Consider the following 23,388-nt stretch of genomic DNA (forward strand, 5'->3'; position numbering starts at 1 on the left):
CCAAAAAAAAAAAAAAGATAGAATTAAAAATTAAGCAGAGACATCAGTGGCTACATACTGCAGGGGAGACAGATGCAAAAGTTTAAGTTCAGGCAAGTTACAAAAATGATGACAACAACATCGCTACCTTCAGAAAAATAAAATAGAGCTCATAATTTTTACAGTGTATCATCTGAAATGTCCAGCTTTCAACCAAGATTTAGGAGACATGTGAAAAGACAGTCAAGTGTGACTTACATTCAGGAGAAAAATAACATTGAGAAGGTCCAAATATTGGATTTATCAGACAAAAACTACAAAACAGTTCTTACAATTCTAAGAATTATAGGAAACTATGTTCCTAGAATTAAAGTAAAATATGATGACAATAGCTCAACAAATAAGACATATCATTAGAGAAATAGAAGCTAAAAAGGAAACAAAGGAATAGTCAAAAGTTAAAAAAAACTGAATTACTTCCTAGATTATCTCAATAGCAGATTTGAGATGGTATAAGAAAGAATCATTGAACTAGAAGATAGATCAATAGGGATTGTTCAATCCAAAGAGCACAAGTGAAGATTGAAGAAAGTGAATGGAGCCTCAAGGATCTATACAAAACTGCTCTGTCTGTCAATATATGTCTCACAGGAATTCCAGAAGGAGAGGAGAGAGGGAAAGGGGGAAAAGAAAAATTAAAGCTTAATGGTTGATGGAATTCCCTGGGCCTGGGTTTGAGCCCTGATCAGAGAACTAAGATCCCACAAATAAATAAATAAATAAATAATAAAGAATAGCCTGAAAACTTAATGGTTGAGTGTTTCCCAAATTTGATGAACAGTATAAATCTGCAGATTCAATGAACCCCAAGTTTAAAAAAACAGAAAGTGATCCACACCTAGATATACATACATACATATATATATATATATATATATATATATATATATAGTGAAAGTGTTGAAAGCCTACCTGATTTTAAAACTTACTGTATAACACCACATTAATCAAGACAGTGTATTATTGGTATAAGGACAGATGTATAGATCAAGAAGCAAGATGGCAAGTCCAGAAAAAAAAAGATTTATGGTGAATTCAATTACGACAAAGGTATCAAGTGATTTCAGTTGGGAAAGGAGGGATTTTTCAACAAACGTGATACAATTGGATAACCATATCTCTACCCCTCCTTCTAAAAGAATTTAGATAATTCTTTGTTTACTCCATACATAAAATTAACTCAAAAATGGATAATAGTCCAAAATATAAAGCTAAAACTTTTCATCTGTACGAGGAACATAAGAGAAAAATCTTCATGACCTCAAGTGGGCAAGGTTTCTTAGTTATAATATCAAAAGCATGATCATGAAAGCAAACTTTTATAAATTGGATTTCATCAGTTAAAAATTTTCACTTTGATCTATATTTCTGTTTTTGTGTCAGTAACATATTGTCTCGATTACTGTAGCTTTGTAGCATAGTCTGAAGTCAGGGAGCCTGATTCCTCCAGCTCCATTTTTCTTTCTCAAGATTGCTTTGGCTATTTGGGGTCTTTTGTGTTTCATACAAATTGTAAAAATTTTTGTTCTAGTTTTGCAAAAAATGCCATTGGTAATTTGATAGGGATTACATTGAATCTGTAGATTGCTTTGGGTACTATAGTCATTTTCACAATATTGATTCTTCCAATCCAAGAACATGGTATATCTCTCCATCTGTTTGTGTTGTCTTTGATTTCTTTCATCAGTGTCTTATAGTTTTCTGCATACAGGTATTTTGCCTCCTAGGTATTTTATTCTTTGTGTTGCAGTGGTAAATGGGAGTGTTTCCTTAATTTCTCTTTCTGGTTTTTCACTGTTAGTGTATAGGAATGCAAGATATTTCTGTGCATGAATTTTTTTGCTACTTTACTAAATTCATTGATTAGCTCTAGTAATTTTCTGGTGGTAATTTTCTATGTACAGTGTCATGTCATCTGTAAACAGTGACAGTTTTACTTCTTTTCCAATTTAGATTCATTTTTTTTCTTTTTTTTTTTCTCTCTGATTGCCATGGCTAGGACTTCAAAACTATGTTGAATAATACTGGTGAAAGTGGGCACCCTTGTCTTGTTCCTGAGCTTAGAGGAAATGCTTTCACTTTTTCACCATTGAGAATAAGCTTTGATGCGGGTTTGTCATATATGGCCTTTATTATGTTGAGGTACGTTCCCTCTATGCCCACTTTCTGGAGAGCTTTTATCATAAATGGGTGTTGACTTTTGTCATAAGCTTTTTCTGCATCTATTGAGATGATCATATGTTTTTTATCCTTCAGTTTGTTAATATGGTATGTCACATTGATTGATTTGCCTATATTGAAAAATCCTTGCACCCCTGGGATAAATTCCACTTGATCATGGTGCATGATCCTTTTAATGTGTTGTTGGATTCTGTTTGCTAATATTTTGTTGAGAATTTTTGCATCTATGTTCAACAGTGATATTGGCCTGTAATTTTCTTTTTCTGTGATATCTTTGTCTGATTTTGGTATCAGGGTGATGGTGGCCTCACAGAATGAGTTTGGGAGTGTTCCTCCCTCTGCAATATTTTGGAAGAGTTTGAGAAGGATAGATGTTAGCTCTTCTCTAAATGTTTGTTAAAATTCACCTGTGAAGCCATCTGGCCCTTGGCTTCTGTTTGTTGGAAGACTTTTAATCACAGCTTCAATTTCAGTGCTTGTGATTGGTCTGTTCATATTTTCTGTTTCTTCATGGTTCAGTCTTGGAAGGTTGTACTTTTCTAAGAATTTGTCCATTTTTTCCAGGTTGTCCATTTTATTGGCATATAGTTGCTTGTAGTGGTCTCTTATGATCCTTTGTATTTCTGCTGTATTGGTTGTAACTTCTTTTTCACTTACAATTTTATTGATTTGAGTCTTCTCCCTTTTTTTCTTGATGAGTCTGGCTAATGGTTTATCACTTTGTTTATCTTCTCAAAGACCAGCTTTTTAGATCAATGGAACAGAACATAAGCCCAGAGATAAACCCATGCGCCTATGGTCACTTTATCTTTGACAAAGGAGGCAAGAATGTACAATTGAGAAAAGATGGTCTCTTTAATAAGTGGTGCTGGGAAAACTGGACAGCTACATGTGAAAGAATGAAACTAGAACATTCCCTAACACCATACACAAAAATAAACTCAAAATGGATTAAAGACCTAAATGTATGGCCAGACACTATAAAACTCTTAGAGGAAACCATAGGTAGAACTCTCTTTGACATAAATTGCAGCAAGATCCTTTTTGACCCACTTTCTAGAGTACTGAAAATAAAAACAGAAATAAACAAATGGGATCTGATGAAAATGAAAAGCTTTTGCGCAGCAAAGGAAACCATAAGTAAGACGAAAAGACAACCCTCAGAATGGGAGAAAATCTTTGCAAATGAAGCAACTGACAAAGTATTAACCTCCAAAATATACAAGTAGCTCATGCAGCTCAATATCAAAAAAAACCCACAAACAACCCAATCAAAAAATGGGAGGAAGACCTAAATAGAGATTTCTCCAAAGACATATGGATGGCTGACAAACACAGAAAAAGATGCTGAACATCACTAATTATTAGAGAAATGCAAATCAAAACCACAATGAAGTATCACCGCACACCAGTCAGAATGGCCATCATCAAAAAATCTACAAACAATAAGTGCTGGAGAGGGTGTGGAGAAAAAGGAACCCTCCTACACTGTTGGTGGGAGTGTAAATTGATACAGCCACTATGGAAAACAGTATGGAGGTTCCTTAAAAAACTACAAATAGAACTACCATATGACCCAGCAGTCCCACTCCTGGGCATATACACTGAGAAAAACATAACTCAAAAATATACATGTACCCCAGTGTTCACTGCAGCACTATTTACAATAGCCAGGACATGTAAACAACCTAAATGTCCATCAGCAGATGAATGGGTAAAGAAGACATGGTACATACATACAATGGAATATTACTCAGCCATAAAAAGGAACAAAATTTGGTCATTTGTAGTGCTGTGGATGAACCTAGAGTCTGTCATACAGAGTTAAGTGAGTCAGAAAGAGAAAAACAAACATTAATATTAATGCATATATGTGGAATCTACAAAATCTAGAAAAATAGATACTGGTGGACCTATTTCCAGGGCAGGAAAAGAGATGCAGACATAGAGAATGGACTCATGGACGCAATGAGGGAAGGGGAAGGTGGGAGGAATTGAGAGAGTAGCATTCACATATATATATACTACAATGTGTAAAATAGATAGCTAGTGGGAACCTGCTGTATAGCACAGGGAGCTCAGCTTTGTGCTCTGTGATGACCTAGAGGGTTGGGATGGGGAAGGTGGAAGGGAGGCTCAGGAGGGAGGGGATATAGGTATACATATAGCTGATTCACTTTATTCTACAGCAGAAACTAACGCAACACTGTAAAGCAATTATACTCCAATAAAAAAATAAATACAACTTTTGCTTTTTAAGTTTAAGAAAATGAAACTACTAACCATTAAAAAATAAAAGTCAAGCTGAAGACTAGAAAAAAAATTGTAATTATTTATCTGATAAAGGACTCTCTAAGAAGAGAACTATATAAAGCCTATATAAAGAACTCTCCAAGAAGAGGACAAAAAAAGTCCAGTAAAAATGGACCAAATATTATAATAGGCCAAGGGAAAAATATTATTGGCTAATAACCATGTGCAAAGATGCTTAACATTATTAGTCATTGGGGAAATTAAAATTAAGCCCATAATGAGATATTACTACACATTACTTGGATGGCTAAAATTAAAAAGACTTTCAACACCAAATGTTGGCAAAAATACTGAGAAACTCTCCTGCATTGCTAGTAGGAATGAAAAATGCTGCACCACTTGGAAAACAGGCATACACACTTCCTTAGAATGATACATACACATTTCCTAATCTACCCAGCAATTCCACTCTTAGGTAACCACCAAAGAGAAATGGAAACTTATGTCCACCTAAGACTCGCATGGAAGTGTGCATGGAATCTTCACTCATTGTTCCCAGTTGAAAACTGGAAACAAACCAAATATCCATCATTTGGTGAACGGGTACAGAAAGTATGGAATATCCCCACCATAAAGCACTACCCAGTAACAAAAAGGAATGAACCACTGAATATGCAACAACCTGGCTGAAACTAAAAGACATAAGGCTAAGTGAAAGAAACCAGCCACAAAATAGACATAATAGATGAGTCAAATTTATTGAGATTTCAGGAAAAGGGAAAATTATACAGATAGAAAGAATGTCAACGGTTGCCAGGGGCTGGGCGTGGACTGAGGATTGGTTGCAGACTGTGCACGGAAACTGTTGGGGGTGATGGAAGTATTTTAAAACTGTATTGTGAAAAGGGTTGGAGAATTGTTATATATTTAACAAAATCCTCATATTATCCATTTAAATTGTGGTATTCAATAGAGCTTTAAAAATTGGATGAATGGATGGATTTGTGATTTTAAAAAAGTACAATAAAATGTTAATGGAGAATCTATGTGGTGGGTTTATGAATATTCACTATGAAAGTCTTTAAAAAATACACAGAGAACTTTTCCTTTAACAAATCAACCTTATATCTTCCCTTTCTCTCCTTGAATGTGTATTTTCATTTCATTTCCATTAAAATATTTTATCCTAATATACTTTTTATAAGACTTTTGTCAGTGTCTTCCACTGACATTCTATCATATTTCTCTGCAACAAAAATTTGTATATATATTTTCAAATTTTAAATTAATTATGACTAAGGTTCTAAATATTTTTTAAGCTCTTTATTGGAATATAATTGCTTTACACTCTTGTACCAGTTTTTGAGGTACACCAAAGTCAATCAGCTGTATTTATACACATATCCCCATATTCCCGCCCTCCCGTGACTCCTCCTCACCCTCCCCATCCCGGCCCTCTAAGGCATCACCCATCATCGAGTTGATCTCCCTTTGTTATTTAAAATGTTTCTGAATTTGCTTATTAATACAAGTGACCTAAATATACTTATTATAAATGCACTGAGACAACACAAGATATGGTTAAGAACACATACCCTGGAGTCAGACTGCGTAGGTTCAAAACCCAGTTCTGCCCAGACGTGTAGCCTTGGAAAAGCTTCTTACCCTCACTGTGTTTGTATTGCCTCAACTGCAAAATGCAGTAAAAATAATATTTAGCTCGTGGGGATCTTATCAGAGTTCAATGAGTTAACAATGTATAGCACTTAGGGTCCATAGTAAGCACCATATATGTATTTTTTGTTATGTTTATATTGATGCTTTTACACAGAAGATAAAATTTTATTGGAAATATATGTTAAATATCAGTTATTTCTCAGCATCAGTGTTATCCCTATTTTCCATTACAGTACTACAGAGAGAAACTTTTTTTAGATAAATCAGTAGATAGATTTTTTCATTTTCTTAATGTATAATAAAATCATCCAAGTTACATGCTAAAAAATTTCAGTTTCCATTTTTTCATCAAATATTTTGAAATGATGCTGCACTGGGTGACTTAGTTCAATTTTATTGAAAGCAAGGATATGGAGACCATCTGACTTGCAGAAGTGTTTCTCCTCTATGTTTCCAGTCATTTTCCTTTGTAACCACAACAGCAATTTTTGGATCACACCTCTCTGTGGTGCCTCAGCAGTTTTTACATTCCAGGGCAATGGACCTCTGTGAGGCTCTGGGAGAGGGAAATGTTCACCTTCCCTCTATAAGGTGGTAGAAATAGCTATTGGGAAAGAGAAACAATGTAATACATGGACTGCTGGCCATCTCAGGCAAACCTAAGGAAACAACACATGTGGAAAGCCTTTATGTGTGGCCTGGGCTTCTTTTCTGTCTGGTGTTGAATCAGGACATATCATGCCCAGCATCTGCCAGCTTGGGTTTCTGTTCTTGTCCCCAGTGGTTGTGGGCACTCAGGGTGGCCTGTTGGCAAACAGGAGACAATGAAGGTAGGAAGAAAAGAATTGTAATAACATACATAGTAATGGCTGAGAACATATTGTGGTTTAAAATTTGTCTTTATTAGGGGTTAACCTATCTGGACATTTTTACATAAATGTAGTTTCTTACACAAAACAATATTCTTTTTTGTGTGCATATTCTTTGTTTTATTTACTGATAGAAACAATATTACATTACAGAAAAAAATACAGTAAAAAAGTCACCCACAATCTTATCATCACCCTAAAAGAAAGATTCTGATATTTCTATTAAAGTCATATTTATGCAATATACTTCTTTTTCTTGTGATTTAAAAAAAACTTTTTTTGGAATAATTTAGACTTACTGGAAAGTTGCAGTGACAGTACAGAGTGTTCCCATATACCTTTCATGTGCTTTCCCCTAATGTTTTCCCCCAAGGCTTTACTGAGATATAATTGACAAAACTGTGTATTTTACCAAACCAAACTTGGGTCTGCTCACCTGCACACAGTGAAGCCAATTCACTGGCACTGGGTTGTGGTGAAGAAAAGTGCAGAGTTTATTACAAGTGCCAAACAAGGAGTCTGGGCAGCTAATGCTGAAAAGACCCTAACTCACTGATGGATTGCAGGGAAGAGCTTTAAAGGAAAGGTGAGGGAGGGGGGTTGCAGAGTGGGTGCTCAGCTTATGCACTATTCTCTGATTGGCTGATGGCGAGGTAATAAGGTGGTGTCATGGGGCTAACATCATCAATCCTCGGGCTCCAGATGGTCTTGAGGCTCTGTGTTCATGGTCATCATGCAGTTAACTTCTTTCATCTTGTGGGGGTTTTAGTGTCTATAAAACAATGGAGGAATGTGTGTCAGACATTGTTATCTACGTCCTTCAGGGAGGAACTAAAGATTCAGCGACTCCTCTGTATGGCTGATCTATTGTTTAAATTGTCACCAGTCCTCCTGGCCTAACTGCTTTCTTTTGTTACTACATGTTCACATTCTTCCAATCATCAACTCTTGAGCCAGACTTTTGTGACTCAGGGGAAGCCTGGGAGACTAAAGCTTTTCTACAATCAAGAGGTAGGCGGAGGACATGGTGGAGGGAAGGTCCTATCCTGGGAAGGCCCCATAGGGTTGCATATATTTAAGGACAACGTGATGATTTGACATACATATACATCGTGACATGATTACCACAATCAAACTAAATGAGACATCCATCACCTCATGTAGTTACCATTTTTCTTTTTCGTGGTGAGAACACTTAAGATCTGTTCTCTTAGCAAATTTCAAATATACAATACCGTATTCCTAACTGTAGTCACCATACTGTACATTAGATCCCCAGAGTTTATTCATCTTATAACTGGAAGTTTGTACCCTTTGTCCAACATTTCTCCACTGCCAGCCCCATTCAACTCCCTGTTTCTATGAGCTCAACTTTTTTTAGAATCCACATGTAAGATCATATAATATTCATCTTTCTACACTGTTGATACTCTTAGGGTGTTTTCTGTCAGTTGTAAAATGAATGATCTTAAAATGGCATTCATTCTTAGAATTCTCTTTCCTGTAGGTGTTTTCGGGTTTTTGTTTTTTCTGGGGGAGGCTGCAATACGCTTGAGAATGATGGAGCCTTATGAAAAGAGTATCTGAGATGAGCCAGCAAACATGGGGTAACTTTGCAAAGGGGCTTTAGGAAGATTTTTCCAAGTGCACGCAGAAGCTCAACAGGTTTTCCTTCATGCCCTGTCTCTCGACCCCATATCCCCAATTTTGCGCCCCCTACTCCATTAACTTCACTCACAATAGCCAGTATTAGAAATATACTGTCATTTGCTGTTTATAGCTTGAGTTAAATAAATTGACTAAATCCTAGCTCAATGTGCTTCATTTTTTAGCATTAGAACTTACAGAACAATGTAGAACATTTCAAAAAGTGTGAGGGAATAGACAAACAACATTTTTGAACTAAAACCCAGAAATCTGTTTACTCTGAATGCTTCTTTATTCCACTCCCACCCCATAATCATCACATAAAACCAATTCCTGTATAAATACTTTCCCTTCTTACCTTGTAAAATAGTTAACTTTCATAGTACCTACTCTGAAAATGGTCTTCTAAGGGTTCAGGGTTTTGCCAAGGTCATTTGAGGTACAGGTTGATGACAGACACTGGGCATCAGCATCATTTGGCGTCTCAGTCACGTGGTTGCGGAGACATCCCTGAGATAGGAGTGTGGTTCCGATGGCTGCAGAGAAAGAACAGCCCCAGACTAATTGGTGTGCAGAGGCAGCACAGCAGCCAAATGACTTACAAGGCAACCATTGTGTCCTAACAGGCTTAATGATTCTCTGCAGACCCTGGCAAGGGGGTGCGGGCTGCGTGTGGAGTAGCTCGGCCTGGAAGCCAGCTAGCAGTGTGGCAGCTGCCGGAGTAAAGAACGATGTTCTATAGAATCAATGGGAAAGGAAATCAACTGTAAACTCTACGTGCTTCTCTGAAGAGGGACAAAGTATATTTATACACAGCAGAGCAGGGAGGGGCCCATCTTGTTTAGTGCAAAGTTGCTCAAAAAAATCTCCTTTGGACTGGTCCTATCGTAATGTTGGTCCCTCTCTTAGCAAATTAGCCATTTTATACTTATTCAAGACAATCTACCTTACAAGGTGCATGCCTGTCTTCCTGTGCATAGTTTTCTTCACTTATGTGTTCACGTGATGGTGAGGCATTTGATAGCATTTTTAACTTTCCATTGTGTTTTATGTACATTTATGTATATTATAAACCTGTTTTACAGGTCAGCATCAATAAACATGGCATTGTTAAAATCATTTTTTAAAGTGGGGACATAGGGAGTCAAGGAAGGGAGGGAATATGGGGATATGTGTATAAAAACAGATGATTGAACTTGGTGTACCCCCAAAAAAATAATAAAAAAAAAAAAGAAAAAAAAAGTGGGGACAGAAAGGCATATTTTGATTTTAATGCAAAGTTCTTGAAGCAGGCATTGAGCTGGAGGATTGTTATGCGGTCATGATTGGCTCCGGTGCCCCCTGGGAGCTGAGTTCTGAAGAAAGAGCAGAGAGGGATAAACAGGCACAGCCTGGGGATTCTCTGGTTTCTTTTCCATGTTTTGCCTCTTTCTTTCAGACATCTGTGAAATTTCCTTTCCTCAACTTTTGTTTCTGATGTTGTATTTTTAAAGTGTTTAAAAGCTGGTAGTTGTAGATGGAAACAACTTATTCTCTTTTTACTCAACTTTCTTTAAGGCGGAAATATTTTTTCTTTCTTTTGGTCTCTTTTCCACTTTCTTTCTTGTGTTTTTTAAACGTGCCAAGTATCATTCTAAATATTTCACATGGATTATCTTATTTAATGTTTATACAGCCCTATGAGGCTACTATTATTACTATTGTTGTTATTATTATTATTTTCCCCCTTTTACAGAAGAGGAAAATAGGCTCTGAAAGGTTAAGTGCATAGATGAAGGCTGCTCAGTTTGAAATCCTTTTTGAAAAGGCTTCAGATGTGTTTGTATCCAGCAGTTTGGCTCCCAGAACTATGTCTTTATAACCACTCTATAAAATGGGTTCCCTACATTCAGAAACTTTTCTCTAAATTTGAAACTTGTGTTTTTTGTTATATTGTATAAAAAGAAGCAAAAACAATCATTTCGTCTCTTCCTCATTTTGTGTTTCTACACTTGTTCAGTATCCTTTCTTGTTGCTTTTTCTCCTACTAGAAAGAACTAGTCTGGAAGCACGTACACTTGGCAGACACAGTACAGTACATTCTTTTATTCACACGTTTACAAGAGAAATGAAATAGTTCACTTTACTCAGAAGAAAACAAAGATAACATTTTCTTTTGACTTTGTTCCTATTTAAGGTATGGATTTGATTTGCAAATGCTCAAAACATCCTGGATCTGTCTTTTTTAATAGACTTTTTCTCCTTTGTTGCATCTCCCCCAAAAGAAGGTTTAAGAGAGTATATTCTAGATTTGTCTTTGGACCACTGTGGATTTTTTTTTTTTTTTTTTGCAAGGAAAGCATCCTTTCTTTAGAATTTATTGAACAAATCAAAGTTTTTCAGAGGATCTGCTATTCTGGGTATGCAGTAGCTCTGATTGGAAAATGCTAATATACCCAGACTGTCATATATGTCATATATGTAAAAGTATTGCAAGAAAAATGCATTTGGCTCATCATGACATTCATGAGCTTTAGGGGGGGTCTCATTGCAACTATCTGCAAATATTTGTTGGTTTCAGAGTTCCTGGGGGGTCCCTGAAATGTTAACAGTACAGCTTTGGATGATCTCTACAGTTACTTCCAAATTATTTATTTTATGATTTTTATTGATTATGATTAGTAGTTTCTCTTTTTGTATTTCACATGGATTTTTCAGTAAATAAAGGGTGTTAAGTTTGTTGGGAGCTTCCTTGCATGTACTTCCTCCTCCTCTTAGGTGCATTCATTCATTCACTCCTTCATTTGTTAAATTCACGCTGTGCCAAAGCAAACCCACGTCCCCTCAAACTAAGTAAGATGACCTTGTCACAGACTCATTATGGGCTTCTGTAGTTTTCTGCGATAGTTTTAGCACTCTTTGCAAATAGTATTTGCATGATATCTCCGTCACTGGAATGAAAGCTATAGGAGGCCAGGGTCCCTCAGTATTGGGCACACTTGTCTGACACATAATAAGGATTCAAAATATCATTGTTGAATGAATATATCTCTGTGTCCCCTTACAGTGTCTAGTATCTAACTGAGACTCATTCTGCATCTGCTGTAAGGAAGTCATCCCCATGGAGGGCTGGAGGGGTAGAAAAAGAAGAAATACAACACGACCGCTACCTCAGGGAGCTTACAGTTCAGCCCAGGAAAAGGAAGTATCAAACCCATAGCTCTCAGTGAAGTGCTGTGGGAGGTGGAGAAGCGGGGAAGGGAAAGTGGGCATCTAGAAAGGAGGGCTTCTCAGTGGAGGGAGGCCTGACGTGGAGTAGGAGCTGTGGGGAGAGACCATGTTAAGGTCACCTGAAGAACAGGATCAACCAGAAACGTGATGCTGAAACCAACGCAAGGATAACCTAAGAGTCTGCGGAATTTTCCCAATTGCTGTGCTGTCTCTGCCCCTCTGCTCATGAGAGAAGCAAATGCTTTGCCCAATGTCAGTAGGTGAAGAGCTGGAGCCGTGGACGGGCTTGGGGGAGCTGTTGGAAATTTGTGACGGGGACAAAGGCTTTCAAAAAGAAGATAGGGCATCACTGGGACCAATAGCAGGGCTCTGAGTGATAGCCTTGGAGCACAGGATGCCCCAGGGTGGAGAGCAGGGGAGGCCGAGACTTGTGTGGGAGCACAAGGGTGAAATGCTAAAAGAAATGCATAATGGCAGCTAGGCAAGCTCTGTTCTAGATGGAGACAGAATACCCATGAGCCAAGCATCATCTATGTATCTCATAAACCTCATCAGGATGAAAATGAGGATGGCTGGAGAAGAAGCCAAGCCGAGGAAGGACCATCACTGTGGCCATCAAGGGAGAAGTCCCCTTTGGAGGTGGGTGACCTGCATATGTCGTTGATACTGCAGTGCAACTAAAACCAAGACATCCCAGCAAAACCCCTCAGCATCTGCTCTGGGTCTATTTGGGGTCATTTCGCCTTCTGCTGAGTAATTGTTTTGCCTCTAATCTCCCCCACCCCACCCCCCACACGTATCCACTTCATGAGACCCAAGATGGCTCCCAGATATAACTGTCTTATCCTCTCAAGGACAGAAATACTGACACCTTCATCCACGACAACTTCTAATCATAAACTCCACAAATAATAAAGTCCACTTTTATGCTAGCAGTTTGTTATTTTCTCTCACCATTACTCTTCCCCCACATCACATTTCATAATTAAAGCCTCATCTACAAGCTTCATTTCCCCTCCCCCTCCCCCTCCTTCCTCTTCCTCCTCCTCCTTCTTTTTCCTCCTTCCTCCTTCTTTTTTCTCCTTCCTCCTCCTCCCTCTCCTCCTCCTCCTCTTCCTCCTCCTTCTTCTTCTTCTGTCACAATTTTATAAACAAAACAAGAATCACAACAAAAAACTCCATCAGCTTACGAAAAAGGGAGGGGGGTGCTTTATAAACTGAGAAACCACAGCACAGAAGCTGAAGTTTACCAAAAATACCCTTAGAGAATGTCATCAATAGTGTCAACAATAAAATCCTGGGAACTGGGAATCTGACTCTAGTCATTAATTTTGCACGGAAATAACCAGTTTTGTGGATGCCCGTTCCCAAGTGGTTGACGACTCCTGGACTCAGTGTTCCAGATGAAAGCATCTGTTCTAAACCCGGTTAAAGTACTTCCAGAATTGCTTCTTCACATCCCCACATTTCAGTAAAGAAGCCAAAATGTAGCTCAAAGTAATTACTTCAGACTAAGGCCTGATGCTAATGGAACTACCTCATTAGCATTGTGGCTCAGTGAGGAGCCAGAGTGTATTTTTAATGACTTTCGAATGGTGATAAAATGAGAGTGGAATTGCTGGGCAGGAGGAATACGTAATCCTATTACACTAATGTCTCAACATAAAGGGAATAGTGACGGGTTGTATAGGATTGTATTATTTTTGCTCTTGCCTCTGCCTTTAATATTCCCGCCTTGAGCTCTTGCCCTTTGGGAAATGCACACCTCCTTCCCCATCTAGACCCCTCCCTTCCTGCAGGTGTCAGATCAGGTTTTGTCTCTCTATGAAGCTCTTTCTGACCACTAGATGCTTCTTTCTCTGAAAACTGGTGCTGGTGCTATTTGGGCACCAAAAACTCAGTTACTTGTTTCGTGCTGCAATTGTATCTCCCTCTGTGGTGGTGCCACACACAAAGCCTCAAAAACTTATTTTATTTCTAGAAAGCATAGGAAGAAGATGTGTAGAAAACATGAGCAGCATTCAGTTTTGTTCAATATCTTTTTGAGGAATTATTGTGTATAGAGCACAATAATTAATTAAATGAAAACAATCTGAAGCTCTTGCTCTTGTTCAAAATGTTATTGAATTAAAAGTTATGTAAATACATCAAACTTCCCAGGATCCCTTCCAGAAGTATGAAATCATCTTAATAAATATCATATGAACTCTTTCTAATGAGAGCACCATCAATGAGAAACAAAGTCCTGAAAGAAATAAAATTATTCATTCATTCCTTTATCCATCCACCTATTTGTCATTTTTGAAAACATTAAGTGTTAGTGCTAGGTGCTGGGACACAGAGATACAAAATGTCATGGATAGAGTCTTCCCTTCCTGATAATCCTGCCTCTATAAATGTAGGGAGACAGAAATGCTGTGAAAACCACATCATGAAGGACTGTGTAGGCCATGGTAACGCATTTAAATTTTATTCTGAATTCTATGGGGAAATGTTGAAGATATTAAGCAAGAAAGTAATGAGAATGTTTGATGTTCTAGAAAGACCTTTCTGGGAGTTTTTGAGACTAAACATGCAGCAGAACAAGTTTCAATATAGGGAAATCAGAAAAAGACCACCAGATATTTAAGATAATTTCTCCTAATAGAACTCTTTAAGAATCTGGACAACCTATTAGGAAGCTGGAAATATTTCTTGATAAATACTCTACCAGTTTAAAAGCTCTTTATTGATGAATTAAAACTATGGACTTGACTTTTGAAAAGAAACTAATTTTGAAAATAAAATTTTGGTTATAATTATATGCATTTTTTATTAAACTTATGTGCAAAGAGAAGCTATATTTATCTAATTTGTTGAATTAAACATGGAGTCTTTCAAAATGAAGTGGCATTCAAAGGGAGTTGAAAACACTTTACTGTTTAATAGGACATTTTGTTCTTTCATATATGTTCTTATTTTATTAAAGACACACTAAAGATTCATTTGTTTCCATCATCTTTACTGTGTTCTCTGCCAAAAGTTGAAGTGCTATTTTCATGTAAAAGAATGTATACAAAACAATTTATAAAATTCAGTGAAAGTAATAAAATCTTGTCTAGACATGAAGAGGAAAGAATTTCTCATAAGCAAAGATTCTTTGGTTGACACACCAGAAAAATTTGCAGATCTTGCTCTGCACAGCTGTTACCTGCTCTATTGTAAATTTGGTTAAAACAAAATAATTCCTTAGTCCATATCTAGTTCCTACATCTCCTCCCACTCCTACCTTGGAACAAATAGGACATTCCTAGGTTGAGCATCTTGTGGGGTCCATAAAGATTCTATTTGTGCACATAGCTTGTCCTCCCCAGTCTTGATGGTAGATTTATAACCCCACCTACCAAAGAGTCAAATTTCTGTTGCCTATTAGTCCTAATAAAGCAGCAGGAGTTTCCTGACGGGAATGCTGACAAACCCAATTGTTCACAGCCGGAAGGTGGAGGGTTCATTCCATCAATGAGATTTTAACCCTCTGTTTCCTCATTTCTCTCTTGACTTTACAGATGGGAGCTGGGCTCCAAGGATTCATAATAGAGGTATTCAGATTTTCGTGATAGTGAAAGACTGTGGCAAGACTGAGATATTTATTTGGATTTGGTGATATAGAGATGGGCAGTATCAGAGGTCTGTGCAAGAGTGTCAGTTTCTGAGACGAGTCAGTGCTGAAGTGTTTTGGGGGGTCAATCAAATGAGATTCTGGATTGTCTGCAGAAGAAAGCTCTCTTCCTGGCTTTCCTATCAAGTTCTATATAAAATATAAAATGAAGAAACAGCTTATATGTAAACTTCTCCAGAAAAAATTTAACATGCTAGTCCTTGTAGAGATCTAATCTTTGGAGACCAAACCCCTTAGAAATAGTAGAGGAGTCTGTCATACTGTAGTGGACACTGGCAATGCAAAGAGAGTCTTATAATAGAAATTTAAGGAGGCAGGGCATGTTCATGTAAAGGTAGGAGACATATCAAGGTAGATGCTATGTCAAGTGCTACAAGACTAGAGGAAAAAGGGCACCCGTAGTAGAATCAAAGGAAATCACAGAGCAATGATATGTACAGTACAAGGTCAGGAAAGGAAAGAATGGGAATTTCAGGAAGGAGATGACCAACACTATTGATTATTTATTTTTCTTAAATTTTATTTATTTATTTAATTTATTTATTTATGGGCTTTCTGTAGTTTTGGAGAGAGGGGGCTACTCTTCATTGCAGTGTGCAGGCTTCTTATTGCAGTGGCTTCTCTTGTTGCGGAGCATGGGCTCTAGGTGCGTGGGCTTCAGTAGTTGTGGCATGTGGGCTCAGTAGTTGTGGCTCGCGGGCTCTAGAGTGCAGGCTCAGTAGTTGTGGCACATGGGCTTAGTTTTTCCGCGGCATGTGGGATCTTCCTGGACCAGCTTTCGAACCTGTGTCCCCTGCATTCGCAGGCGGATTCTTACCCACTGCGCCACCAGGGAAGCCCAACACTATAGATTATTACCAGAAAGTTAATGACACTAAAGACTAAAAATGAGTAAGAAAATTGCACTTAGTTATTTGGTGGTCATCTGTGCCAGGAACACACAGTTTCAGTTAAATGGGTATAATGAACGAGAAGAAGTAAACACGGCCTGAGGCGAGACAAATTTGAGATTACAGTCCTCATTGGTCACAAAGCATCAGCAAAGTGAATTCAATCATACATGTAGAGATAACATACCATCATGATCTAATGGGGTTTATCTCAACAAGCAAGATGTTTGGTAAATACACACACACACACACACACACACACACACACACACACGGACACACTTACATGCAAATAGTTGGTTTATCTATTAATCACCATATTAACATAATAAGATTAAAAATTTTAAAAATACTCGATCATCTTGATAGACGTAGAAATACATTTGACAAAAATCTGCATTCGTCCATGATTTAATGAAAAGACTCTCAGAAAATTAAAAATTAAAGGTAACTTTCCTAAGAAAGATATCTACCCTGTGCTCTAGAGCTGGTGTGCCACAACTACTGAAGCCCACATGCCTAGACCCCTGCTTTGACGACAAGAGAAGCCACAGCACTGAGAAGCCTGTGCACTGTAATGGAGAGTACCCCCCACTAGCTACAACTAGAGAAGGCCCATGAACAACAGCGAAGACCCAATGCAGCCAAAGACAAACAAACAAACAAATAAATAAAAATTTTAAAAAATAAATGCTTAAAAAAAAAAAGACTTCAAATTCATAAGCCTGGAATATCTCTCCATTTATTTAAATCTTTAATTTTTCTCAACAGTGTTTTGTAGTTTTGCAGTGTACAGGTCATATTTCTTTTGTTAATTTATTCCCAATTATTTGACTCTCTGTGATGCTATTGTGAATGGAATTGTTGTATTAATTTCATTTTGGATTTTTCATTGTTAGCATATGAAAATATTAATACAATTGATAATTTAATATGGATCATGTGTCAGGCAAAAAGTAAAAAGAAAGAAAGACATCTACAAAAACTCTACAACTAATATCTTTTTTTTAAGAACTTTTATTGAGATACAGCTAATATACAATAAATTGCATATATTTAGAGTGTACAGTTTGATATCCCTATCTCTCAATTCATTCCCCTCCAAGCCTCCCTGCTTTCCCCACTTGGTGTCCATATGTTTGTTCTCTACATCTGTGTCTCTATTTCTGCCTTGCAAACTGGTTGATTTGCACCATTTTTCTATATTCTGCATAATGTGTTAATATATGATATTTGTTTTTCTCTTTCTGACTCACTTCACTCTGTATGACAGTCTCTAGGTCCATCCATGTCTCTACAAATGTCCCAGTTTCATTGCTTTTTACAGCTGAGTAATAGTCCATTGTATATATATACCACATCTTCTTTATCCATTCATCTGTTGATGGACATTTAGGTTGCTTCCATGTCCTGGCTATTGTAAATAGTGCTGCAATGAACATTGGAGTGCATGTATCTTTTTGAATTATGGTATTCTCTGGGTATATCCCCAGCAGTGGGATTGCTGGGTCATATGGTAACTAATACCTTACTTAGTAGGAATGTCTGAACAAAATTGAGAAAAAGATAAGAATGAGTCCTCTCATCATTTGTATTCAACATTTTACTAGAGGTCCTAGCAAGTGATAAAGCAAAGAAAAATAAGATACATACAAATTGTCAAAGAAGAAGTAAAACTGGCTTTCCTCACAGACAACATGATTATGAAATTAGACATTCTAAAAGGATCTGTACATAAAAAAGTTGTTACAACTAATAAATGAGTTTAGGAAGGTGACAGGATAGAAAATGTGTAAAGTATTTCCATATACTAGCAATGAACAACTGCAAGGTGAAATTAAAACAATATCACTTACAATAGCCCAGACCATGAAATACTTAGGGATAATTTTATCAAAATACATGTCAAAGCTGTACACTGAAGTTACACAACTCTGTTGAGAGAAATCAATGAAGACAAAATAAATGTAGAGATATACCATGTTCATGATTCAAAACATTAAATATGATTAAGACATCAATTCACTTCAAATCAATCTAAAGATTCAATATCATTCTAATTAAAATCCCACCAGGCTTATTTACAAAAATTTATTTTCAAATTTTACAATGCAAATTTTGGGAATTCAAAGGTCTTTAAAAGGTGAGAACAATTTTAATGAGAAGAAAAAGTTGGAGATCTTATAGTATGTGATTTCAAAACTTACTGATTGGGGCCTATGACAGACATATAGACCAACGCAGTCGAATAGAGTCCAGAAGCAGGCCTACACATGATTTGTCAATTGGTATACCAAGGTCATTTCATGGGGAAAGAACTGATAAGTCAGTACATGGTGCTAGGAAAACTGCATATCCTTATAGGGAAAAAACTCCAACATCAATCACTCCTTATAGCATATTCAGAAGTTAATCCTAAATGAATCATAGACATAAATGTAAAAGCAAAACCTATAAAACTTGTCAAAGGAAAAAAATAGTATTTTTGTGATGTTGAAGTAGGCAAAGTTGTCTTAGATAAGAGAGATAAAGCCCTAGCCATAAAAGGAAACAATGGATAAATTATCCTTCATCGAAGTGTAAAGCATTATGAAGAAAATGAAGATGAAAAGACAAGCCTCAGATTGGAAGAAAATACCACAATACAGATATGTAAGACTTGTATTCAAAATAGATAAAGTTTACAGCACAATAATAAGCCAAGCAACTAATCTGAAAAAATGGGCATAAGATTTGAAGAGGTGTTTCATAGAACTAGATCTATAAAAGGCCCATAAACACATAAAAGATGTTTAACATCATGACTCATTAAGAAAATACAAATTAAAACCATGAGCGCACACTCTGCCCACTAGAATAGTCGAAATTAAAGGCTCACAATATTAAGAGTGAGGAGGTAAGGCAACTGGACCTCTCAGACATTCCTGATAAAGTCTAAACTTACTATTTAAAAAATAATTGGTAGTTTTTAATAAAGTTAAATATACACTTAGGATAAGACTCAGCAATGTCACTCCTTGGATATTTACCCAAGAGAAATGAAAACACTGTCCACAAAAAGCATTGTAAATGAATATTTATGAAAGATTTATTCATAATACCCAAAATGGAGATGGTCTAAATATACATCAGCAAGTGAATGTATAAGCAAATTGTGGCCTATCCATGTAATACAATACTACTTAGGAATAAAAATCTATGAATTCCTGATACATACACAGATATGAACTCATCCTAAAAATATAATGTTGAGTAAAAGAAGCCAGACCCAAAAGAGTATCTGCTATACACATTTCTAGAATAGTCAAGCTTAATGTATAGCTCCCCATGCAGGGGAAAGTAGGGAATGACTGCATAGGGACACTTCTTAGGGAGATGAAAATGTATATAACTGTCCAAACGTACCTAAATGTATGCATAAAATGTGTGCATTTTATTTCATGTAAATTATACCCAATAAAGTTTATTCATAAATAAAAACGTGGTATATATACGAATTACATGATTTGGTTTGGTTTTGTCTTTTAAAATAGGATTAATGTTATAGGTAGCACAGTGTCCAGTACAGCAAGATATGATGTAATTCAAATTAATGGTAGAATTCTTTCAGTCCATGATGTATGTTATACTGAGTTCAGCTCTTAAAATATGAACCTCCACTGTAAATAATCAAGCAGCTTTTTGGTTCACTAAGTAAAACTCTTAAAATCCACTAGATTGTACATAACAGTTTATAGTCTCAGAAGTTAATAAATTCTTGTTCCTCCCATTTCTTCCATTCCTTCTTGTTATTTAAAAAAAGTAGAAATGTAAAGTATGTTATATTGGCTGATTTCAATATGCTGAAAGAATTTGTCTGATAGCAATAAAGTATGGATGAGAAAATTCTGGATCTCCTATTTTCAGAATGAATGAGCTGAAACCAGTTAGTGTTTATTTTTCACTGGAGAAGCACTTGTTTTTGATACACTTGTTATAGACAGTGGATGAATTGTGGATCCAAAAGACATGTTCAAAGCAAGATGAAGGAAGAGTTGTGGGTTTTTATTTGCACTTTTGGTTAGTCTTTACTGCTTGATTCTTTTGCATTTTACCCACTTGTTGAAGGATGGCAATTTAGACTCGTAAGATTTTTTTTCAGAAATTCAGAAAAGAAGATGTTGCACGTATATACAATGGAATATTACTCAGCCATAAAAAGTAATAAAATTGAGTTATTTGTAGTGAGCTGGATGGACCTAGAGTCTGTCATACAGAGTGAAGTAAGCCAGAAAGAGAAAAACAAATCCTGTATGCTAACACATATATATGGAATCTAAAAAAATGGTACTGATGAACCCCATGATAGGGCAAGAATAAAAAGGAGGATGTAGAGAATGGACTTGAGGACACAGAGCAGTGAGGGGCAGGGTGGTAGGGAGAGGAAGCTGGGACAAAGTGAGAGAGTAGCATTGACATATATACACTACCAAATGTAAAAATAGCTAGTGGGAAGCTGCTGCATAGCACAGGGAGATCAACTCAATGATTGGTGAGACCTAGAGGCGTGGGATGAGTGGGAAGGAGTCGCAGGAGGGAGGGGATATGGGCATATATGTATAAATACAGCTGATTCACTTTGGTGTACCTCAAAAGCTGGTACAAAAGTGTAAAGCAATTATATTCCAATAAAGAGCTTAATATGTGTGTGTGTGTGTGTGTGTGTGTGTGTGTGTGTGTGTATATATATAAAAGATTTTAGATATGGGAAAAGCAAAAAAAAAAAAAAAAAATTCAGAAGGATGAATTAAACGCTTACTGTGTGAAGCCCTGGGTTGGGATGGAAATACAGATGAGTAAGACACTCACTGCTCCTACATAGCTAGAAAAATGAAATGACCTTCTTTATTTGAACATTACACATGGTGTGGTGATTGGAAATACAGCAACAGGGTGATAGCACATCAGTGAGAAAACTAAACTGGCTGTAAACAAAATGGAAACATTAGATTAAACAAGTCTCTGTGAAGTCATTAGTAATATGAAGCTGTCTATTCCCTGAGTGTTAAATGATAGTATAGATTAAGGCACTTGAATGTGCGTTAGAATGAAGTGTGGGCACAGAGCCCCTGATCGCTGTGTGGAGGGCACCTTTCGTACATTAGCACATAGGCTTCCCTCGCCAGGACTGATGTGGTCTTCTGCCCCGTTTGTCGCCTCAGCTGAGCACCCTCGCACTACTGCACTGCAGCGGTCCGACCTCAGCATAAAAGCTGAATGAACAAGGAGAATGTTGAAAGTCAAATTAAAGTTTTATTTTTTGGAACAAAACTGTGTTCCATTGTGCTTTTCTTTCCAGTAAAGAGGAGATTACAAGACTTTCTGAGAGCTTGGAATGAGAGGAAGCAGTAGAGACCTCTCTGGAAACAGGCCCAGAAGGTCCAGGAACTTGCCCAGACTCACAGAGCACTAAAACTAAAAAGTTTGCCAAGAAGGGTCCTAATTAAAGTATTTTAAGCATCAGAACAGTCATCATTAGAAAGCCAAGTCAGTGGGTAGCTTGGACCATTACGCAGTTACTATTTAGGGGCTAGAAAGAGATTATTGCCATGGATAACGGCCTTGGGCATGTCGCTCTGAGTCAGAGTCACATGCCAGGTCTGCTGTTCGCTTGCTGTGTGACTGTGGGCTGTGTGACCGCCTCCATTTCCCAGCAGAGGATGGAATAATAGCTCCTACCTGCTTGGGGGAAAGATCGTTTGGGGCCATCACTGTATAATCACGACTATTATTTGCAGTCTGAGTCATCCAGGAATCCAGAGACAGTGTCTGAATAAAAAAAAAACCCAAAACCTGCTTCCGATAAGGACACAAAGATGTTTAGGGGATGGATTTGGTTTTTGTTTGCTTTATTTTTGCCTGCGTTTATAGTTTAGTGTGTGCCCTCTGGCTGCGTGGCCCTGTGATTACTTACTATTCACTCCCTCAGGTGGAATGAATAGGAGCAGGGCTGGGGGGTAGGGCTCCACAGACAGGATTCCTCATTCTCAGGACACACACAGGTATGGACACTACAGCTAGACACACTGGAGTATTTTCCACTGATTTCTGATTTTTGCATTGGAAATATACTTTGGTTGATTTGATTAGAAATGTTAAGTTAAAAGCAAATATGCAAACACATTGCATAATAAAATAGACCAGATTTTCTAGATTTTTAGCAACTTTCCTATGTAAGCTTATTTTCCACGTCTTCAGCACAAACTTACGGGTCTATGAAGGAATTATGAGGTTTAAAAAATTACATAACCAAAAGAAGTGTATATTTTATTTTTATATAAGCCATGATTATGCTGTATACTTTAATTCTACAATACTGATAGACATGGTATTCAAATGTTTATATCCTGACATGAATAATGTTTGTATATGTCTTGAATACTCAGTGCTGGGGTCAATGTAGTTCTTATTTCTACTCCAAAATGTTACTTTTGGCATTCCTCTAAGGAGCTAGCTTTCCACGTGAGTGAAAATTCAAAATAAAAAAATCAAATTGAATACATGTCAAATATTCTAGAAATGAGGCCTTAAAAAAATCTACAGTCTGTTTTTTAACAGACTTTTTAACATAACACAGTTCTTTGTCCTCAAGGTAAAAATAATCTGAGGTCCAAGTGAAAACCTACAGAGCACTTTGTCCAGGCACTTTGTCTCCTCTATGTGCCCTTTGATCTCTGGCCACTGTGACCTACTGGAACTCCCAGCTCAAGTCCAGCCCAGAAGACCTTCCTCTCTCTCCACTGTGGTCTAGAAACTCTCCAGGCCAGTAAGCTGGGATGATTGTTTCCATCTCTCAGGGGTCTCTGGCCTTCATTGCCTAATGTTTTGTGTGATTTTTTTTTTTCTGTAGGAAAAATGAACTTTAAAGGTGTTGGCAAGATTGTGTAGAGAATGACTTATTTCCCATTTTCTAGTCCCATCTGCA

At 37.2% G+C, this 23,388-nt stretch overlaps 1 long non-coding RNA gene across 1 annotated transcript in view; it reads left to right on the top strand.

Annotated features, from left to right (window-relative positions):
• LOC130833154 (uncharacterized) overlaps positions 1-12,497 on the top strand; it is a 58,229-nt gene extending 45,732 nt beyond the window's left edge. Inside the window, exon 5 of the long non-coding RNA XR_009048430.1 lies at positions 12,432-12,497. This is a non-coding gene — a long non-coding RNA (uncharacterized LOC130833154). The remainder of the gene's footprint in view (positions 1-12,431) is intronic.
• Positions 12,498-23,388: the final 10,891 nt, after the last annotated feature.

This window comes from Hippopotamus amphibius, chromosome 12 (assembly GCF_030028045.1).
Source record: "Hippopotamus amphibius kiboko isolate mHipAmp2 chromosome 12, mHipAmp2.hap2, whole genome shotgun sequence".
In the NCBI taxonomy this organism is placed as follows: Eukaryota; Metazoa; Chordata; class Mammalia; order Artiodactyla; family Hippopotamidae; genus Hippopotamus; species Hippopotamus amphibius.